Consider the following 13,656-nt stretch of genomic DNA (forward strand, 5'->3'; position numbering starts at 1 on the left):
TGACACCTTACAGGGTGATAAATCTCTGCCATTGTATCTGGAATATGATATCACAGTTGACCTTTGAATGCTGGTATGATTGTGTGGTCTAGTTATATGCAGATGTTTTTCAGTAGTAAACATTACAGTGCCCACAGTCCATGGTTGGTTTAATTGGTAAATGTGACAAACTGCAGATATGAAGGGCCAATTCTATATTATGTATGGATTAACCCTTGTGGTTTAAGAGTCAGATGTACTTCTTACTCACTATTTGACAAAGGGAATATGTGCATTTTAAGGTTTTCCACTTGGATTTTGTATCATAATAGCTCTAATCCTCAGCTCAAGAAATAGAGACAGCTCACCAAAGGATATAATCAACAAATTCAAAAGTTAACCTTACTGAATGAGAGAAAATAATGATAAAGAATTGATATCCAAAGAACTTGTACAAGTCAATAACATCAATAGCAGCAATAATATGATGAAAAATTAGGCAGAAGATCTGAATAGACATTTCTCCAGAGAAGAAATACAAATGGCCAAAAGGCCATAAAAAAGACGCTCAACATCCATAATCCTCAGAGAAATGCAAATCAAAACCACAAGGAGATGTTACCTCACCTGTTAGAATGGCTATCAGGAAGCAGTAGGTATTAGTGAAAATGTGGAGAAAAGGGAGCTCTTTGATATGCAGATGACACCACCCTTATGGCAGAAAGTGAAGAGGAACTAAAAAGCCTCTTGATGAAGGTAAACTTGGAGAGTGAAAAAGTTGGCTTAAAAGGGAGCTCTTTGATATGCAGATGACACCACCCTTATGGCAGAAAGTGAAAAGAAACTAAAAAGCCTCTTGATGAAGGTAAATGTGGAGAGTGAAAAAGTTGGCTTAAAGCTCAACATTCAGAAAACGAAAATCACTGCATCTGGTCCCATCACTTCATGGGAAATAGATGGGGAAACAGTGGCAAAGTTTATTTCCTTGGGCTCCAAAATCACTGCAGATGGTGATTGCAGCCATGACATTAAAAGACACTTACTCCTTTGAAGAAAAGTTGTGACCAACCTAGATAGCATATTGAAAAGCAGAGATATTACTTTGCCAACAAAGGTCCGTCTAGTCAAGGCTATGGTTTTCCCAGTGGTGATGTATGGATGTGAGAGTTGGACTCTGAAGAAACCTGAGTGCCAAAGAATTGATGCTTTTGAACTGTGGTGTTGGAGAAGACTCTTGAGAGTCCCTTGGACTGCAAGGAGATCCAACCAGTCCATTCTGAAGTAGATCAGCCCTGGGTGTTCTTTGGAGGGAATGATGCTAAAGCTGAAACTCCAGTACTTTGGCCACCTCATGCAAAGAGTTGACTCATTGGAAAAGCCTCTGACGCTGGGAGGGATTGGGGGCAGGAGGAGAAGGGGACGACAGAGGATGAGATGGCTGGATGGCATCACGGACTTGATGGACGTGAATCTGAGTGAACTCCGGAGTTGGTGATGGACAGGGAGGCCTGGCGTGCTACAATTCATGCGGTCGCAAAGAGTCGGACACGACTGAACGGCTGAACTGAACTGAAGTGAACTGTGCACTGTTGGTGGGAATTTAGATTGGTTCAGCCGCCATGGAAAACAGTGTGAAGATTCAATAAGAATAGATACTACCACATGATGCAATTACATTTCTTAGTATCAAAATAAGATGAAAAAATCTAACTCTCAAGGACACATGCACAGTCACAATTTGTAGTATTTTTACAAGAACCAAGATAACAGAAATTACTTATCACTTCATGAATAGATACAGAAAATGTGGCATGTGTGTGTGTGTGTGTGTGATGAAATATTCAGTCATAATAAGAAGGAAATATTGCCATTTATGACAACATGGATAGACCTTGAGTGTTATGCCAAGTGAAATGTCAGATAAAGTCATAAAACTATCTTCTGATCTCGTGTATGGAATCTTAAAAAACCAAACATCCTGTAAGACACAGTGGTGGAGTATAGGGTTTAAGTGAAATAGGGAAAGGGAGTCAAATGGTAGAAACTTTCAGTGCTTAAATAAACCATGGTGACGTGATGCAATGCATGGGAACTACACAGATGATTCTTGAACAATGTGAGGGGCATGTGTGCCAAAACCCTATGTAGTTCAAAATCCATGTATAGCCTTCAGCTCTTCATATTTGTATTTCCTTGTATCCCCAGATCCTTATTCTTTGATTTGACCAACCACAATAGTACTCTTCCATTTACTATTGAAAAATTCTTGGATAAGTAAACCTATATATTTTAAAACTGTGTTGTTCAAGAAGAGTCAACTTCACTAAATATTCTGTAATGCTGTACAATGTATAGTATATACTGTGTGCTATAGCATATTCAAAAGCAGAGACACTACTTTGCGGACTAAGGTCCGTCTAGTCAAGGCTATGGTTTTTCTAGTAGTCATGCATGGATGTTAGAGTTGGACTGTGAAGAAGGCTGAGCGCTGAAGAATTGATGCTTTTGAACTGTGTTGTTGGAAAAGACTCTTGAGAGTCCCTTGGACTGCAAGGAGATCTAACCAGTCCATTCTGAGGGAGATCAGCCCTGGGATTTCTTTGGAAGGAATGATGCTAAAGCTGAAACTCCAGTACTTTGGCCACCTCATACAAAGACTTGACTCATTGGAAAATACTTTGATGTTGGGAGGGATTTGGGGCAGGAGAAGAAAGGGACGACAGAGGATGAGATGGCTGGATGGCATCACTGACTCAATGGACATGAGTCTGAGTGAACTCTGGGAGTTGGTGATGGACAGAGAGGCCAGGCGTGCTTCAATTCATGGGGTCGCAAAGAGTCAGACACGACTGAGTGACTTAACTGAACTGAACTGAACTGATATCATATTTGAATGTTCCTAAGAGATGGATCAGAAAGCAAAGAATGTTGGTAAGATACGGCAGAAAGTGAAGAACTGAAGAGCCTCTTGATGAAAACAAAAGAGGAGACTGAAAAAGTTGGCTTAAAACTCAACATTCAGAAATTAAGATCATGGCATCCAGTCCCATCACTTCATGGCAAATAGATGGGGAAACAATGGAAACAATGAGATACTGTTTTGGAGGGGGTGCTCCAAAATCACTGAAGATGGTGACTGAAGCCATGAAATTAAAAGACATTTGCTCCTTGGAAGAATAGCTATGACTAACTTAGAGAGCATATTTAAAAGCAGAGACATTGCCAACAAAGGTCCATCTAGTCAAAGCAATGGTTTTTCCAGTAATCATGTATGGATGTGAGAGTTGGACTGTAAATGAAGCTGAGCACCAAAGAATTGATGCTTTTGAACTGTGGTGTTGGAGAAGACACTTGACAGTTCCCTGGACAGCAAGGAGATCTAACCAGTCCATCTTAAAGGAAATCAGTCCTAAATATTCATTGGAAGGACAGATGCTGAAGCTGAAACTCCAGTACTTTGGCCACCTGATGCAAAGAACTGACTCACTGTAAAATACCCTAATGCTGGGAAAGATTGAAGGAGGAAGGAAAAGGGGACGACAGAAGATGAGATGGTTGGATCACCATCATTGACTGGATCACAGCATCACCAACTCGATGGACATGGGTTTGAGTAAGCTCTGGGAATTCGTGATGGACAGGGAAGCCTGGCATGCTTCCCTGAAGTCTATGGGGTCACAAATAGACATGACTGAGCAACTGAACTGAGCTGAAGAGATGAAGCTAAAAATCTTTATCTAGAAAAAGTGTTTGACAAATTTCAACACCCATTTATGATAAAAACTTGACAGAAAGTGGGCATAGAGGGAATATAAGTCAACATAATAAAAGCCATACAGGACAAACGCACAGCAAATGCAATTCTTTTTTTTTTTTTTATTTATTTTTGTTTGTTTTTAGTTTTTTATTTTTTAAATTTTAAAATCTTTAATTCTTACATGCATTCCCAAACATGAACCCCCCTCCCACCTCCCTCCCCATAACATCTCTCTGGGTCATCCCCATGCACCAGCCCCAAGCATGCTGTATCCTGCGTCAGACATAGACTGGCGATTCAATTCTTACATGATAGTATACATGTTAGAATGCCATTCTCCCAAATCATCCCACCCTCTCCCTCTCCCTCTGAGTCCAAAAGTCTGTTATACACATCTGTGTCTTTTTTCCTGTCTTGCATACAGGGTAGTCATTGCCATCTTCCTAAATTCCATATATATGTGTTAGTATACTGTATTGGTGTTTTTCTTTCTGGCTTACTTCACTCTGTATAATCGGCTCCAGTTTCATCCATCTCATCAGAACTGATTCAAATGAATTCTTTTTTATGGCTGAGTAATACTCCATTGTGTATATGTACCACAGCTTTCTTAAAGGTGAAAAACTGAGAGCTGTTCCTCGAAGATCAGGAACAAGACAAGGGTGTCCACTCTTGCCACTTTTATTCAACTTCATTTAGGAAGTCCTGGCCACAGGTACTAGAGAAGAAAAGGCAATAAAAGGAATCCAAATTGGAGAAGAAGTAAACTGTCACTGTTTGCAGATGACATGATACTATAGATAGAAAATCCTAAATGTGCTATCAGAAAACTACTAGAACTCATCTATGAATTTGGCAAAGTTTCAGGACACACAAGTAATACAAAGAAATCTCTTGTATATACTAACTAACTAACTAACTAAATACTAGCTAGCTCAATAACTGACTTATATATATTAATAATGAAAAATCACAGAAGAGATTAAGGAAACTACCTTATTTACCATCAGAAGAATAAAACACCTAAGAATAAAGTTAGCTAATGAAGCAAAAGATCTGTTCTCAGGAAACTATGATACTGATGAAAAAATCAAAGAAGACACAAACAGATGGAGAGATCTACCATGTTCTTGGATTGGAAGAATCAATATTATCAAAATAACTATGCTACCCAAAGCAATCTATAGATTCAATGCAATTGCTAGCAAATTACCAACGGGATTTTTCACAGAACTAGACCAAACTCCTACACTTTTTAGGGAAACACAAAGATTCTGAATAGCCAAAGCAATCTTGAGAAAAAAGAATGGAACAGAAGGAATTAAAATCCCTGACTTCAGATATACTACAAAGCTTCAATAATCTAAATATTATAAAGAGTATAGAGAATATAGTCATGGCACAAAAACAGAAAAATAGATCAATGGAACAAGATAGAAAGCCCAGATATTAAACTCCTGCCCCTATGGTCACCTAATATATGACAAAGGAGACAAGAAAATGCAATAGAGAAAGGACAGTCTTTTCAATAAGTAGTTCTCAGAAAACTGGACAGCTATAGTAAAAGAATGAAATTGGAATACCCCCAACACCATACACAAAAATAAACACAAAATGTACTAAACACCTAAATGTATGACTGAACACTGTAAAACGCCTATAAAACAGCATAGGCAGAACATATAAATTGACATAAATTGCCACAAGCTGTTTTTTCACCCACCTCTTAGAGAAAAGGAAATAAAAACAAAAATAAACAAATGGGACCTAGTTAAACTTAAAAGCTTTTGCACAGCAAAGGCTATAAACAAAACAAATAGACAATCCACAGAATGGGAGAAAATATTTGTAAACAATGTAACCAACAAGGTATTAGTCTTTAAAATTTATAAACATCTCATGAAGCTCCATATTAAAAAAAAAGCAAACAACCCAATCAAAAAATGGGCAGAAGATCTAAACAGACATTTCTTCAAAGAAGACATACTGATGAACAAAAAAGCACATGAACAAGTGATCAACATCACTCTTCATCAGAGAAATGCAAATCAAAACTACAATGAGGTATCACCTCACACAGGCCAAAATGGCCATCAAAAAAAATCTACAACCAAGAAATGCTGAAGAGGATGTGAAGCAACAGGAACACTATTATACCACTAGTGGGGACATAAATTGGTATAGCCACTATGGAGCACAGTATGAGATACCTTAAAAAATACAATGATCGATACAGGTAAAAGCTGGTTCTTTGAGAAGGTAAACAACACTGACAAATCATTTAGCCAGACTCATCAAGAAAAAAAGGGAGATGACTCAAATCAGTAAAATTAGAAAAAAAAAAAAAGAGAGAGAGAGAGAGAGAGAGAGAGTTACAATAGACAACACAGAAATACAAAGCATAAGAGACTATCAGGAGAAACTATATGCCAATAAAATGGACAACTTGGAAGAAATGGACAAGTTCTTAGAAAAGTATAACCTTCCAAAACTGAACCAGGAAGAAATAGGAAATATGAATAGACCAACCACAAGCACAGAAATCCAAACTGTAATAAAAGATCTTCCAACAAACAAAAGCCCAGGACTAGATGGCATCACAAACGGAATTCTACCAAAAGTTTAGAGAAGAGCTAACACCTATCCTGCTCAAACTCTTCCAGAAAGTTGGAGAGGAAGGAAAACTCCCAAGCTCATTCTTTGAGGCCACCATCACCCTGCTATCAAAACCAGACAAAGATGCCACAAAAAAATTACAGACCAATAACACTGACGAACACAGGTGCAAAAATACTCAAAAAATTCTAAAAAACAGGATCCAACAACATATTAAAAAGATCATACCTCAGACCAAGTTGATTTTATCCCAGGGATGCAAAGATTCTTCAATATATGCAAATCAATTAATGTGATACATCATATTAACAAATTGAAAGATTAAAAACCATATGACCATTTCAAAAGATGCAGTGAAAGCCTTTGACAAAATTCAACACCCATTTATGATGAAAAAAAAATCTCAAAAAGCAGATATAGAATGAACATGACTCAACATAATAAAAGCCATATATGATAAACCCACAATAAACATTATCCTCAAGGGTGAAAAACTGAAAGCATTTCCTCTAAAATCATGAACAAGACACTATTATTCAACATAGTTTTGGAACTCTTAGCCATAGCAATCAGAGAATATACAGATATAAAAAGAATCCAGACCAGAAAAGAAGTAAAACTTACTCTTTGCAGATGGCATGATTCTCTACACAGAAAACCCTAAAGATGCCAGCAAAAATTATTAGAGCTAATTAGTGAAATTATAAAGTCACATGATATAAAATTAATACACAGAAATCCCTTGCATCCCTATAAATAACAATGAAACATCAGAAATACAAATTGAGGAAATAATCCCATTCACAATAAAAAGAATAAAATACTTAGGAATAAATTTTCCCAAAGAGAAAAAAGACCTGTATGCAGAAAGCTATAAGACACTGATGAAAGAAATCAAAGACAACACAAACAGATGGACCGATATGCAATGTTCTTGGATTGGAAGAATCAATATAGTGAAAATGGCTGTATTACCCAAAGTAATCTATTGATTCAATGCTGCTCCTGCTGCTAAGCAATCCCCATTAAATTACCAAGAGTATTTTTCACAGAACTAGAGCAAATAATTTCACAATTTGTATGGAAACACAAAAGACCCTGAATAACCAAAGCAATTAAAAAAAAAAAATGGAACTGGAGGAATCAGCCCTCCCGACTTCAGACTATACTACAGATCTACAGTCATCAAATTTATGTTAGCACAGGTAAAATAGATAGTCAATGGGAATTTGCTGTATGACTCAAGGAACTCAAACAGGGGCTCTGTAACAACCTAGAGGGGAGAATGGGGAAGAAGATGGGAGGGAGGTTCAAGAGGGAGGGGACATCTGTATACCTATGGCTGATTCATGTTGAGGTTTGGCAGAAAACAACAAAATTCTGTAAAGCAATTAATCTTCAATTAAAAATAAATAAATTTTTAAAAGGACAGTATGGTACTGGCACAAAAACAGAATATAGACCAATGGAACAAGATAGAAAGCCAGAGATAAACCTACACACCATGAACAGTTTATCTTTGACAAAGGAGGCAACAATATACAATGCAGAAAAGACAGTCTCTTCAACAAGTTTCACTGGGAAAACTGGTCAACTAGATGAAAAAGAATGTAATTAGAAAACTTCATGACACCAAACACAAAAATAAACTTAAAATGGATTAAAGACCTAAGGGTAAGACCAGAAACCATAAAACTCTTAGAGGAAAACATAGGCAGAACAGTCTCTAATAAATCCTCTATGATATACCTCCTAGACCAAAGAAAATAAACACAAAAATAAACAAATGGGACCTAATTAAACTTAAAAGGTCTTGCACAAAGAAGGAAACTACAAGCAAAGTGAAAAGACAACCCTCAGAATGGGAGAAAATATCAAACAAAACACCTAACAAAGAATTAATCTCCAAAATATATAAGCAGTTCATGCAACTCAATACCAGAAAGACAAACAACCAAATCAAAATGTGGGCAGAAAACCTAGACAGATAGTTCTCCAAAGAAGACATACAGATGACTAAACATATGAATGATGTTCAACATCACTCATTACTAGAGAAATGCAAATCAAATCTATAGTGAGGTACTACCTCACACCGGTCAGAAAGGCCATCATAAAAATTTCTCCAAATAATAAATGCCAGATTGGGTGTGGAGAAAAGGGAACCCTCTTATACCGTTGAAGGGAATGCAAACTGATACGACCACTACGAAGAACAGTATTGAGATTCCTTAAAAAACTAGGAATAAAACTACCATATGACTCAACAGTCCCGCTGCTGGACATATACCCTGAGAAAACCATAACTGAAAAAGACACATGTACTCTGATGTTCATCTGTTCGTTGCAGCACTATTTACAATAGCTAGGGCATAGAAGCCATCTAGACGTCCATCAACAGATAAATGGATAAGGAAGTTGTGGTACGTATACACAATGGAATATTACTCAACTGTAAAAAGGAATGAGTAGCTCAGGAGTTTGGCCAGCACGATCGCCGCGACTTGTCACCTTTTCTGCCGCTGCTGCTCAGCTTTCTGGGTGGACTGCTGGCGCCCCCCGTGAGGCAGATGGTCACTGTCCAGCACCCCCAGAAGTCTTAGCAAAGAAGCCTGCTTGCAGTTAGGTAAGTAAAGTCTCTCCGGGTCTGCAATTGCCCCTTTCCAGTCCTTACAGCTCTGGCTGCCTGTCCCCGGCGGGGGATGGTCTGCAGCCGGCTTTTTCTGTTCCGTCCTTTGTTCTGTGCTCGGTCCTGGTGGTGTCTTATGTTCGAGCATTTCGTGTGGTAGCCCAGAGATAAATCCACACACATATGGACACCTTATCTTTGACAAAGGAGGCAAGAATATACAATGGATTAAAGACAATCTCTTTAACAAGTGGTGCTGGGAAAACTGGTTAACCACTTGTAAAAGAATGTAACTAGATCACTTTCTAACACCGCACACAAAAATAAACTCAAAATGGATTAAAGATCTAAATATTAGACCAGAAACTATAAAACTCCTAGAGGAGAACATAGGCAAAACACTCTCCAACATAAATCACAGCAGGATCCTCTATGATCCACCTCCCAGAATTCTGGAAATAAAAGCAAAAATAAACAAATGGGATCTAATTAAAATTAAAAGCTTCTGCACAACAAAGGAAAATATAAGCAAGGTGAAAAGACAGCCTTCTGAATGGGAGAAAATAATAGCAAATGAAGCAACTGACAAACAACTAATCTCAAAAATATACAAGCAACTTATGCAGCTCAATTCAAGAAAAATAAACGACCCAATCAAAAAATGGGCCAAAGAACTAAATAGACATTTCTCCAAAGAAGACATACGGATGGCTAACAAACACATGAAAAGATGCTCAACATCACTCATTATTAGAGAAATGCAAATCAAAACCACAATGAGGTACCACTTCACACCAGTCAGAATGGCTGCGATCCAAAAATCTGCAAGCAGTAAATGCTAGAGAGGGTGTGGAGAAAAGGGAACCCTCCTACACTGTTGGTGGGAATGCAAACTAGTACAGCCACTATGGAGAACAGTGTGGAGATTCCTTAAAAAATTGCAAATAGAACTGCCTTATGACCCAGCAATCCCACTTCTGGGCATACACACCGAGGAAACCAGAATTGAAAGAGACACATGTACCCCAATGTTCATCGCAGCACTGTTTATAATAGCCAGGACATGGAAACAACCTAGATGTCCATCAGCAGATGAATGGATAAGAAATCAGTGGTACATATACACAATGGAGTATTACTCAGCCGTTAAAAAGAATTCATTTGAATCAGTTCTGATGAGATGGATGAAACTGGAGCCGATTATACAGAGTGAAGTAAGCCAGAAAAAAAACACCAATACAGTATCCTAACACATATATATGGAATTTAGACAGATGGCAATGACGACCCTGTATGCAAGACAGGAAAAAAGACACAGATGTGTATAACGGACTTTTGGACTCAGAGGGAGAGGGAGAGGGTGGGATGATTTGGGAGAATGGCATTGTAACATGTATACTATCATGTAAGAATTGAATTGCCAGTCTATGTCCGACGCAGGATACAGCATGCTTGGGGCTGGTGCATGGGGATGACCCAGAAAGATGTTGTGGGGAGGGAGGTGGGAGGGGGTCCATATTTGGGAACGCATGTAAGAATTAAAGATTTTAAAATTAAAAAAAAAAAACTGAAAATAAAGAAAATGAAAACAAACAAACAAAAGAAAAGGAACGCATTTGAGGCAGTTCTTAGAACTGGATGAACCTAGAGCCTATTATACAGAGTGAAGTAAGTCAGAAAGTGAAAAACAAATATCATATATTAATGCACATATAGGGAAGAGGTAGCAAGAATACACAGAAGAAATGTACTAAAAAGATCTTTATAACTCGGATAATCATGATGCTGTGATCACTCACCTAGAGCCAGACATGCTGGAATGTGAAATCAAGTGGGCCTTAGGAAGCATCACTATGAATAAAGTTAATGGAGGTGATGGAATTCCAGTTGAGCTGTTTCAAATCCTAAAAGATGATGCTGTGAAGGTGTTGCACTCAATATGCCAGCAAATTTGGAAAACTCAGCAGTGGCCACAGGACTGGAATAGGTCAGTTTTCATCCCAATCCCAAAGAAAGGCAATGCCAAAGAATGTTCAAACTACCGCACAATTGCACTCATCCCACACGCAAGCAAAGTAATGTTCAAAATTTTCCAAGCCAGGCTTCAAAAGTACATGAACTGTGAATTTCCAGATGTTCAAGCTGGTTTTAGAAAAGGCAGAGGAACCAGAGATCCAATTGCCAACATCCATTAGATCATCAGAAATGGGGGTAGGAGGGGTTTCCAGAAAAACATCTATTTCTGCTTTATTGACTATGCCACAGCCTTTAACCTGGAGAAGGAAATGGCAACCCACTCCATAATTTGTGCCTCGAAAATCCTATGGACAGAGGAGCCTGGCAGGCTACAGTCCATGGGGTTGCAAGAGTCTGATATGACTTAGTGACTAAACCACCACCCACCAGCCTTTGATGGGGTGGAACAAAACAAACTGGAAAATTCCTCAAGAGATGGGAATACCAGACCACCTGACCTGTTTCCTGAGAATCTGTATGCAGGTCAAGAAGTAACAGTTAGACCTGGACATGGAACAGACTGGATCCAAATAGGGAAAGAAGTATGTCAAGGCTGTATACTGTCACCCTGCTTATTTAATTTATATGCAGAGTACATCATGTGAAATGATGGGCTGGAAGAAGCACAAGCTGGAATCAAGATTGCTGGGAGAAATATCAATAACCTCAGATATGCAGATGACACCACCCTTATGGCAGAAAGCAAAGAAGAAAGAACTAAGAGCCTCTTGATGAAAGTGAAAGAGGACAGTGAAAAATTTGGCTTATAGCTCAACATTCAGAAAACGAAGATCATGGTATATGGTCCCATCAGTTCAGGGCAAATAGATGGGGAAACAATGGAAACAGTGACAGACTTTATCTTTTTGGGCTCCAAAATCACTGCAGATGGTGAACGCAGTCATGAGATTAAAAGATGCTTGCTCCTTGGAAGAAAAGTTATGACCAACCTAGATAGCATTCAAAAGCAGAGACATTGGTTTGCCAACAAAGGTCTGTCTAGTCAAGTCTATGGTTTTGCCAGTAGTCATGTATGGATGTGAGAGTTGGACTATAAATGAAGCTGAGCACCAAAGAATCAGCTTTTAAACTGTGGTGTTGGAGGAGACTCTTGAGAGTCCCTTGGACTGCAAGGAGATCCAATCAGTCCTTTCTAAAAGAAATCAATACTGAATATTCATTGGAAGGACTGATGCTGAAGCTGAAACTCCAATACTTTGGCCACTCCAATACTTTGGCCACCTGATGCAAAGAACTGACTCATTGGAAAAGACCCAAATGCTGGGAAAGATTGAAGGTGGGAGGAGAAGGGGACAACAGAGGATGATGGCATCACCGACTCAATGAACATGAGTTTGAGTAGGTTCTGGGAGTTGGTGATGGACAGGGAAGCCTGGTGTGCTGCAGTCGTGGGGTCACAAATAGTCGGTTGGACATGACTGACTGAACTGAACTGACGGAATCTAGGATGATAATACTGACAGTCCTACATGCAGGGCAGCAAAGGAGACACAGACATAAAGAACAGACTTTTGGACACAATGGGAAAAGGAGAGAGTGGGATGATTTGAGAGTATAGCCTTGAAACTTATTACCATATGTAAAATAAATGACCTCCTTGGGCTTCCCTGGTGGCTCATATGGTAAAGCATCTGAAGCAATGCAGGAGACCCATGTTCAATCCCTGGGTTGGGAAGATTCCCTTGAGAAGGAAATGGCTACTCCCTGCCAGTATTCTTGCCTGGAGAATTTTCATGGACAGAGGAGCCTAGTGGGTGACAGTCCATGGGGTCACAAAGGATGGGAAATGGCTGAATGACTAAGACTAACTAACTCAAATAGAGAAATACTGGAGGTTTCAGGTATGATGCAGGAAACCCAGTGCTGGTGCTCTGTGCCAACCTGGAGGGGTGGAGATGGCAGGGAGGTTGAAGGGGGTTTCAGGATGGAATATCACAGGTATGCCTGTGGCCAATTCATGTTGATGTATGGCAGGGGCTATCACAATATTATCCTCCAATTAAACTACATAAATAATTTGTTTTAAAGATCCTAAAGGTAAGCTACCATATGACCCAGCAATCCCACTCCTGGGTATATATCCAGAGAAAACCATAATTAGAAAAGATACATATACCCAGATACTCATTGCAGCCCTATTTACAACAGCCAGGACATGGAAGCAATCTAAATGTCCATTGACAGAGGAATGGATAAAGATGTGGTACATATATACAGTGGATTGCTGCTGCCGCTAAGTTGCTTCAGTCGTGTCCAACTCTGTGAGACCCCATAGATGGCAGCCCACCAGGCTCCCCTGTTCCTGGGATTCTCCAGGCAAGAATACTGGAGTGGGTTGATGTTTCCTTCTCCAATGCATGCATGCATGCTAAGTGCTTCAGTCGTGTCCGACTCTGTGCGACCCTATAGACAGCAGCCCACCAGGCTTCTCGGTCCACAGGATTCTCCAAGAAATAATACTGGAGTGGGTTGCCATTTCCTTCTCCCATACAATGGATTACTCAGCCATAAAAAAAGAACAAAATAATGCCATTTGCAGCAACATATATGAACCTATAGATAGTCATACTAAATGAAGTCAGACAGAGAAAGACAAATATGTAATATCGTTTGTCTGTGGATGCTAAAGAAATGCTAC

This window comes from Ovis canadensis, chromosome 3 (assembly GCF_042477335.2).
Source record: "Ovis canadensis isolate MfBH-ARS-UI-01 breed Bighorn chromosome 3, ARS-UI_OviCan_v2, whole genome shotgun sequence".
Taxonomy (NCBI): domain Eukaryota; kingdom Metazoa; phylum Chordata; class Mammalia; order Artiodactyla; family Bovidae; genus Ovis; species Ovis canadensis.